The 8,411-nt window shown below is 35.0% G+C and overlaps 1 protein-coding gene across 1 annotated transcript in view; it reads right to left on the bottom strand.

The window, feature by feature from the left end:
* Positions 1-8,411, bottom strand: part of WASHC3 (WASH complex subunit 3) — a 53,376-nt gene that overhangs the window by 7,800 nt on the left and 37,165 nt on the right. The gene's annotated exons all lie outside the window — the stretch shown is intronic.

Here is an 8,411-nt window from a genome sequence, read left to right as displayed (position 1 = left end):
AAAGAAAGAAAGAAAGAAAGAAAGAAAGAAAGAAAGAAAGAAAGAAAGAAAGAAAGAAAGAGAAAGAAAGAAAGAAAGAAAGAAAGAAAGAAAGAAAGAAAGAAAGAAAGAAAGAAAGAAAAAGAAAGAAAGCCCTCCCAGTAAAGACTGGCTTTTGCTATTTATCTTGGGGTCCTTTACTTCCCAGTTGCTCCCTTATCTTTTGCTCACTAGTCATTGACACACCACAGTGCTTTTTAATACCATCTCTTTAGTATTTCTATTATTTCTCTCATTCCAACTCTGTACCAATAATAATATTTTGACATTGTTTTTTCCTGTCCCGTACTTTCCAGCCAGTCTGCCAGCCAGTGGTTGAGAGGTGACAATCACATTGCATGGGACTCCAGCTCAGCAAGAATTAAAAATGGAAGCAGAAAAACTATCTTTGGAATTGTTCAATTGGGGAATTGAAGTCTATCCTATCCTCAACCAGCCAAAGCCCAGACTTTAATCCATTATGTTGTTGTGTAACTGGAGGTAGACAAAGATCACTGGAAGATAAGGAATTCCCTTAGAGGGCTGGACAACCCTTCAATATAATTAACAGAAAGTTTTCTTGGTTTCTAGTATCCTTTTGGTTACTACTAATAAACCCCCTCTTGTGAAAATGATAAGTAGGCTGAGGTGGTTACTTTTACTTCTGGCAACCATAACTGTGGTCATTCCACAGTCTGCGAGGAAGCTTTAAATGTCTTTTGAATAAATATCCTCAGGACAAATGCCAACTGAGCTGGTTCAGTTCAAAGCCTGCACAATAGCTTGACTCAATTACATGCATTCATTAGCCAAATCAATATACTACACCCACTTACATCAATGGACAGATCATCCAAACAGAAAATTTATAAGCAATCATCAGCCTTAAATGACACATTAGGCCAGATGGACTTAATAGATATATAGAACATTCCATCCAAAAATAGCAGAATATCCATGCTTCTCAAGTGTACATGGATAGATCACATAACAGGCCATAAAACAAATCTCAGTAAGTTCAAGAAGACTGAAATCTTATCAAGCATCTCCACTCACAATAGCATGAAAGTAGAATCAATTACAAAGATTGCTGGAAAAACTACAAAAATGTAGAGATTAACAACATGGTACTGAACAACCAGTGGACCATTAAAGAAATCAAAGAAATAAAAAAATACCCAGAGACAAAAGAAAACGGAAATATGACACACCAAAATCTATGGGATGCAGCAAAAGCAATTCTAAGAGGAAAGATCATAGTAATACAGGCCTACCACAAGAAAAAAACAAACAAAAATGTCAAATAAACCACCTAACTTTACACCTAAAAGAGGTAAAAAAGAAGAAAAAATGAAACTCAAAGTCAGTAGAAGGAAGGAAATACTAAAGATCAGAGTGGAACTAACAGAATAAAACAACAATAGAAAAGATCAATGAAATTAAGAGCTGGTTCTCTGAAAAGATAAACAATTGACAAGACTTTAGCTAGACTAACAAACAATAAGAGACTGGCCTCTAATAAAATCAGAAAGGAAAGACAAGAAGTTACAACTGACATCACAAAAATACAAATTACCATAAAAGACTACTATGAAAAATTATAAAAAAATTGGACAACCTAGAAAAAACGAATAAATTCCCAGAAATATACAATCTTCCAAGACTGAAGAAATAGAAAATCTAAATAAACCAATCACTAATAAGACAACTGAATCAGTAATCAAAACTTCCCAACAAACAAAAGTCCAGGACTAGACCACTTTACTCATGATGAATTCTACCAAACATCCAAAGATTTAATACCTATCCTTCTCAAACTCTTTCAAAAAAAAACTGAAGAGGAAGGAATGCTTCCAAACTTATTTTTTGAGTCCGGTATTACCCTAATACCAAAACCAGACAAAGACACCACACAAACGCAGACATACACATACATTATAGGCTAACATGCCCTGATGAACACAGATGCAAAAATCTTCAACAAAATATTAGCAAACTGAATTCAATAATACATTAAAAGGATCATATATCACGATCAAGTGGGGTTTATTCCAGGGATGCAAGAATGGTTCAACATCCACAAATAAATCAGTGTGATAGGCCACATTAACAAAATGAAAGACAAAAATCATATGATCATCTCAATAAATGCATAAAAAGCATGTGACAAAATTCAACAACCACTTATGATAAAAACTATGAACAAAGTAGGTACAGAGGGAATAAATGTCAATATAATAAAGGCCATATATAAGAAACCCACAGCTAACATCAGTTAATACTGAAAAACTGAAAGCTCTTCCTCTAAAATTAGGAATAAGACAAGGATACCCACTATCCCCACTTTTATTTAAGATAGTATTGGAAGTCCTAGCCACAACAATTAGGCCAGAAAAAGAAATAAAAGGCATCAAACCGGAAAGAAAGTAAAACTGTCATTATTTGCAGATGACATGATATTATACATAGAAAACTCAAACAACAGCACCAAAACACTGTTAGAACTAATAAATGACTTCAGTAAAGTAGCAGGATACAAAATCAACATATGACAATTTGTGGTGTTTCTATAATCTAATAACAAATTATCAGAAAGAAATTAGGAAAACAATCCCATTCACAATTTTATCAAAAAGAATAAAATACCTAGAAATAACTTAAAGGAGGTTAAACTTTTAAGGAGGTGAAAGGCCTGTATACTGAAAACTGTAAGATACTGATGAAAGAAATTGAAGAAGACACAAATAAATGGAAAGATATCCCACGCTCATGGATTGGAAGAATTAATATTGTTAAAATGTCCATAATACCCAAAGCATTCTACAGATTCAATCTAATCCCTATCAAAATTCCAATGGCCTTTTAGAACAAATAATTCTAAAATTTGTATGGAACCAAACCCTAATAGCCAAAGCAATCTTGAGAAAGAACAAAGCTGAAGTTATCATGCTCCAATCTCAAACCATAGTACAAAGCTATAAAACTATGTTATTGGCATAGAAACACACACAGATCAATGGGACAGAACTGACAGCCCAGAATTAAACCCACACATAATATGGACAATCAATTTATGAGAAAGGAGTCAAGAATATACAAAGGAGAAAAGATAGTCTCTTCAATAAATATGTTGAAAAAACTGCACAACCACATGCAAATGAAACTAGACCACTAGGTTATACCACACACAAAAAGTTAACTCAAAGTGGCTTAAAGACTTGAATGTAAGACCTAAAACCATAAAATTCTTAGAAGGAAACATGCAATAAGCTGCTTGACATTGGTCTCAGTGATATTTTTGTAGATCTGGCTCCAAAAACAAGGGAAACAAAAGTAAAAATAAACAAATGGGATTACATCAAACTAAAAATCTCCTGCACAGCAAAAGAAACCATCATCAAAATGAAAAGGCAACAAACTGAATGGGAGAAGAGTTTTGCAAATCATATATCTGACAAGGGATTAATATCTAAAATTCATAAAACTCAACAACAAAAAAAACCTGATTAAAAAATGGGCAAAGGATCTGAATAGACATTTTTCCAAAGAAGACATACAGATGACCAACAGGCACATGAAAATATCTTCAACATCACTAATTATTAGAGAAATGCAAATCAAAACCACAATGAAATATCACCTCCTACTGGATAGAATGGGTATTATTGAAAAGATAAGAAATAACAAGTGTTGGCTAGGATGTGGAGAAAAGGTAACCCTCATATACTGTTGGTGGGAATGCAACTTGGTATATAGCCCCTGTGGAAAACAGTATGAAGATACTTCAAAAAATTAAGAATAGAACTACATAATCCAGCTATTTGACTTTTTATTTATTTATTTTTAAGATTTTATTTATTTGATAGAGAGAGAGCACAAGCAGGGAGGAGGGGGAGAGGGAGAAGCAGGCTCCCCGCTGTGCAGGAAGCCCCATGTGGGGCTCCATCCCAGGATCCTGGGATCATGACCAGAGCTGAAGGCAGATGCTTAACTGACTGAGCCACCCAGCTGCCCCTGACTTCTGGGCATTTATCCAAAGAATACAAAAATGCTGATTTGCACTCCTATGTTCATGCAGTATTATTTACAATAATCAAGAAATGGAAACACCCTGGGCGCCTGGGTGGCTCAGTTGGTTAAGCGACTGCCTTCGGCTCAGGTCATGATCCTGGAGTCCTGGGATCGAGTCCCGCATCGGGCTTCCGGCTCGGCGGGGAGCCTGCTTCTCCCTCTGACCCTATCCCCTCTCATGCTGTTTCTCTCTCTCTCTCTCTCAAATAAATAAATAAATAAAATCTTAAAAAAAAAAAAAAAAGAAATGGAAACACCCTAAATGTCCATCGTTGGATGGACGGCTACAGAAGTTGTGGTATATATATATACAATGACTACTACTCAGCCGTAAGAAAGAATGAAATCTTGCCATTTACAACAACAAATGGACCTTAAAGGTATTATGCTAAGTGAAATAAGTCAGATGGCGGAAGACAAATATCAAATGATTTTACTTACATGTGGAATCTAAAAAAAAGCAAACAAATGAATTAACAAAATAATACAAATATAAGCTCACAGATACAGAGAACAGATTGGTGGTTACCAGAGAGGAAGTGAGGTGGGGGTGGGCAAAATGAGTGAATGGAGTGAAGTATGATGATGGATGATGGTAACGACTTTTAGTGGTGATCACTTTGTAGTGTATACAGATTTCAAATTACAAGGCTGTATACCTGCAACATATAGTTATATACTAATTTTACCTCAAAAAAATGCTACAAACTGTACCCCCACACACTAGTATTAAAGAGTGTGACCAGCTGAATTTCAACTTCAGAAGTCTATTCTTCGATGGACTCTGATAAACAAACTGAGGGTTCTAGAGGGGAGGGGGTGGGAGGATGGGTTAGCCTGGTGATGGGTATTAAAGAGGCCACGTATTGCATGGAGCACTGGGTGTTATGCACAAACAATGAATCATGGAACACTACATCAAAAACTAATGATGTAATGTATGGTGATTAACATAACAATAAAAAATTTAAAAAAAAGAAGTCTATTCTTTACTGCAAAGTTTAAAATACAGACTTTTCAGTTTGAGAAAACAGTATAATTCAAAAGAATAACTACACTGTGTTTGTTAAATATGTCCTTGTTGAAAATACAATGGTATACAGGCAACTAGAGGATTATAAATAAATTGTGATCCAAAATCCTGGTAAATCCAATTGTTTAGAACTTGCTACATATTCCCTCATTAAATCATTCATAAATCACAACTAAATTTATTGGACTTTTACTGCTTGTCCAGAGCTGTGCATAAATGCTTACATCATTCTCTTGAGAAGAGTGAACTTTTCTATTTACTATTTTACTGATGAGTAAAATTTATGCACAGAGCAATTAAATAATTAGTCCACGTTCATACTGCTGGAAAGTGGCAGGGCAGAATCTGAATAAGCAGACCATTTCTAAAGTCTGCCTTAGCCGGTGCCTTAACCATCATGAATTTCATCTCTTGCTGGGCAGGTCCAGAGGCTACTCTATATATCCTAGGATAGTTAAAGTAGTAATTACTATGTAATAATGGTAACTATAGTTCTGGGACATAAAAGCATACAAAGAAAAAAAAAAAACAGGATTAAGGGAGAAACTAATAATTTTTTCCTGGTAAGAAAATTAGGCATTGATTAAAAGAATTTACCTGTTCTATAGTTCTGAATACAAAACTAGAACAGATTAATCTTAAAGATTTCCATTTTGTTTCCCCTTAAACTCTTTAGAGTATGATGATGACAAAGGTACTCTTTCACATGTCTTTATTTCATTGGCATTGGAAACTAATTTTACAAGCTAAACAGGAATAACTCTTGGTTATTTAAGCACTACTGTTATTTTCAAAAACATGGGACTTTTAAAAATAACTAAATAATAATTTAGTAGCAAACAAACTTTATTTGGTAATTATCAGGCCTTTTCTTCAGTTTCATAGACTTTCTAAAATTCAACGATAGTCATTTTTCTAGGAAAATAGCCAGGTTTTCTTCTTCCTCATCATGTAAACTGTTTTAATTTAAAATTATGTCTCTTAGCTTCCAAATTTTTATACACACAAGTGAATCAAACAATATTGTATTTGTGATCAGTCTTTATTTTTATATTAACTTTAGTTTTGCTCTTTGCCCGGTGCAGACAGATCTAGACTATTTCCTCTAACGGTTGCATGAGTCTGTCTTGTCACCTAAGGCTAATTTAAAAAGAGTGTATGTTTATACTTTAAAGGAAAAACAAAACAATGTTTACTGAAAGTTCTTGGCTAAAATTCTAAATAAAAGTATACTCTTCCCTCAGATGGCACATTTTCTTCTCATTCATCATCTCAGACTTTTCTCCCAAAGTGAGGCTCCTTAGTTTTCTGTAAACATGATTCCCAAAATGCCAGAATTCCTCTTTAACAAGGCGGTTGACTTCACTTATCGTATCTAGCTAAATGCTGAAACTGGTTTTCTAGTAGTAGTGGTGATAGGTTATAGTGAGTCACCCCCACTCCAACCCTTGTGACCGACGGCATGTACTTATGAGGTAATGGATCAGAATTCAGGCTCCAGGCTGTGGTTGAGGAGCAGCTTTTCTGTAAGACAATGTTAACTGTTACTGGAATTCTACCCCAAAACTTGGCACCACCTTGCAACTGAATGTTTCTCAACATTTACAGACAATGACAGGCTCTCAAACTTGCTAAATGAGATACATTGGGGAAGTACTGGGGGTGCTGGGGGTTCTCCCCTTGGTAGTCATCCATGGACTTCCCCCCATGGTGATACCTAAATGGAGTCTTGATGAATATGAAATTAGTCAGGCCAATAATAGGGGGAACGGGAGTTCCAAGGAGAGAAAAAAATTCAAAGACACCAAAAGGGAATAGGAGAATGATACATTCAGAGAAATGCAAGTAGTCTGCTACAGCTGCGGGAGACAGGAATGTATGGAAGTGTGCAAGAAATGAAGAAGAGAGTCTGGGTCTTGATGATAAAAACATCTATATGCAATTCTAAGATGTTAGAATATGTGTCGAAGGCAGTAGAGAGTCACAGAAAGTTGTGAAACAAGAATGAAGTATGAACAGATCCACTAAGGCTTTAGTGACAGACTGAAAGAGAATAATGAAACCAATTGGGAGCTATTATAATAATTCAGTTTAGAAATGATGAGGGCTTGAACTAAACAGCAATGGGCATGGAGTCCTGCGGTCAGCTGTGAGAAATATTAAAAATGAAAAAATCATAGACTGACAGGGACAGGGAAGAAGACAGAATCAAGGATGACTTTCAAGTTTCTGGTGTGGGTAGCTGATTGAGGTAGAAGATTATGAAGTAGGTTTAGGCTGGGCAGAGGATGAAATGAAGCCAGTAGGGGGTAAAGAGATTGGATATCCAACATATGCTGATGCTTACTGGACTGTTAGTTTTCCATTACATTTTCTCTAGAGGGAAAAATCATAATTTTAAAGGTCATTTTAGCCCTCTGTTATTATAGAAGGTCTCCTGTGTATTTCCAGAAGCAAAAAAAGAGGTCATGGTCAATGTTAAATATATTTATAACATATATTCCAATGAATACCAAAATGGATTGGACCCATATGTTCAATTCACATTAAAATATATGTCACAATGCATCTGCTTTTAAAGTGTGTGTCAGAAACAATCTCCAGAACAAATGCCAAATATCCTGGAGATGCTTGAGTTCAAATTACCAATATATGCCATTGTACTTAAACTGTTTGCTACTTGGATATATACTAAATGTAGATACATGTTTGAAATCTATTCTTACAGACTTTTAAAAAATTCTTAAATACTGTTTTTAAAAGATAAAATATGAGAAAAAGACTGTTTTATGGTGTTTCACCTTCAAAATGCACACATTTTCTTGAAAGGCTGAGAGCCAAGAAAAATTTCAAAGTATATTGCTAGTATAGTACGAATGTCTGGATAACATAACTAAATACGTCAGGGTGAACTAAGACCCCAAACTGGACTCTTTATAAGTACCTAGATACTTGAAAAACAGACTAGCTCTGAATAATCCATTAAGATATATTTTATCCAGAATGAGCTATGTAGCCTGGTTTGCTTGGATGGAATAAATTATTGTCAAATTTCTGAGCCACGATTTGTCAGCATTTCTCAATGTTTTTTTAATAAAATTCACACAAACAGATATCTAGTTTCATAATAATTATTAATGTGGACCTAGAGTGGCTTTACCCTATTTATTTCTCAAGCTGGTTCAACTTAGATCATGGTAGAGTAAATTTCCTATATACTAAGGTCTTAAAAATTGAAAGATGGAAGGAAGGAAGGAAGGAAGGAAGGAAGGAAGGAAGGAAGGAAGGA

Source organism: Neomonachus schauinslandi, chromosome 5 (assembly GCF_002201575.2).
Source record: "Neomonachus schauinslandi chromosome 5, ASM220157v2, whole genome shotgun sequence".
Classification (NCBI taxonomy): Eukaryota; Metazoa; Chordata; class Mammalia; order Carnivora; family Phocidae; genus Neomonachus; species Neomonachus schauinslandi.
The sequence above is the reverse complement of the archived record's forward strand: the minus strand, read 5'-3'. Positions and strand labels throughout refer to the sequence as shown.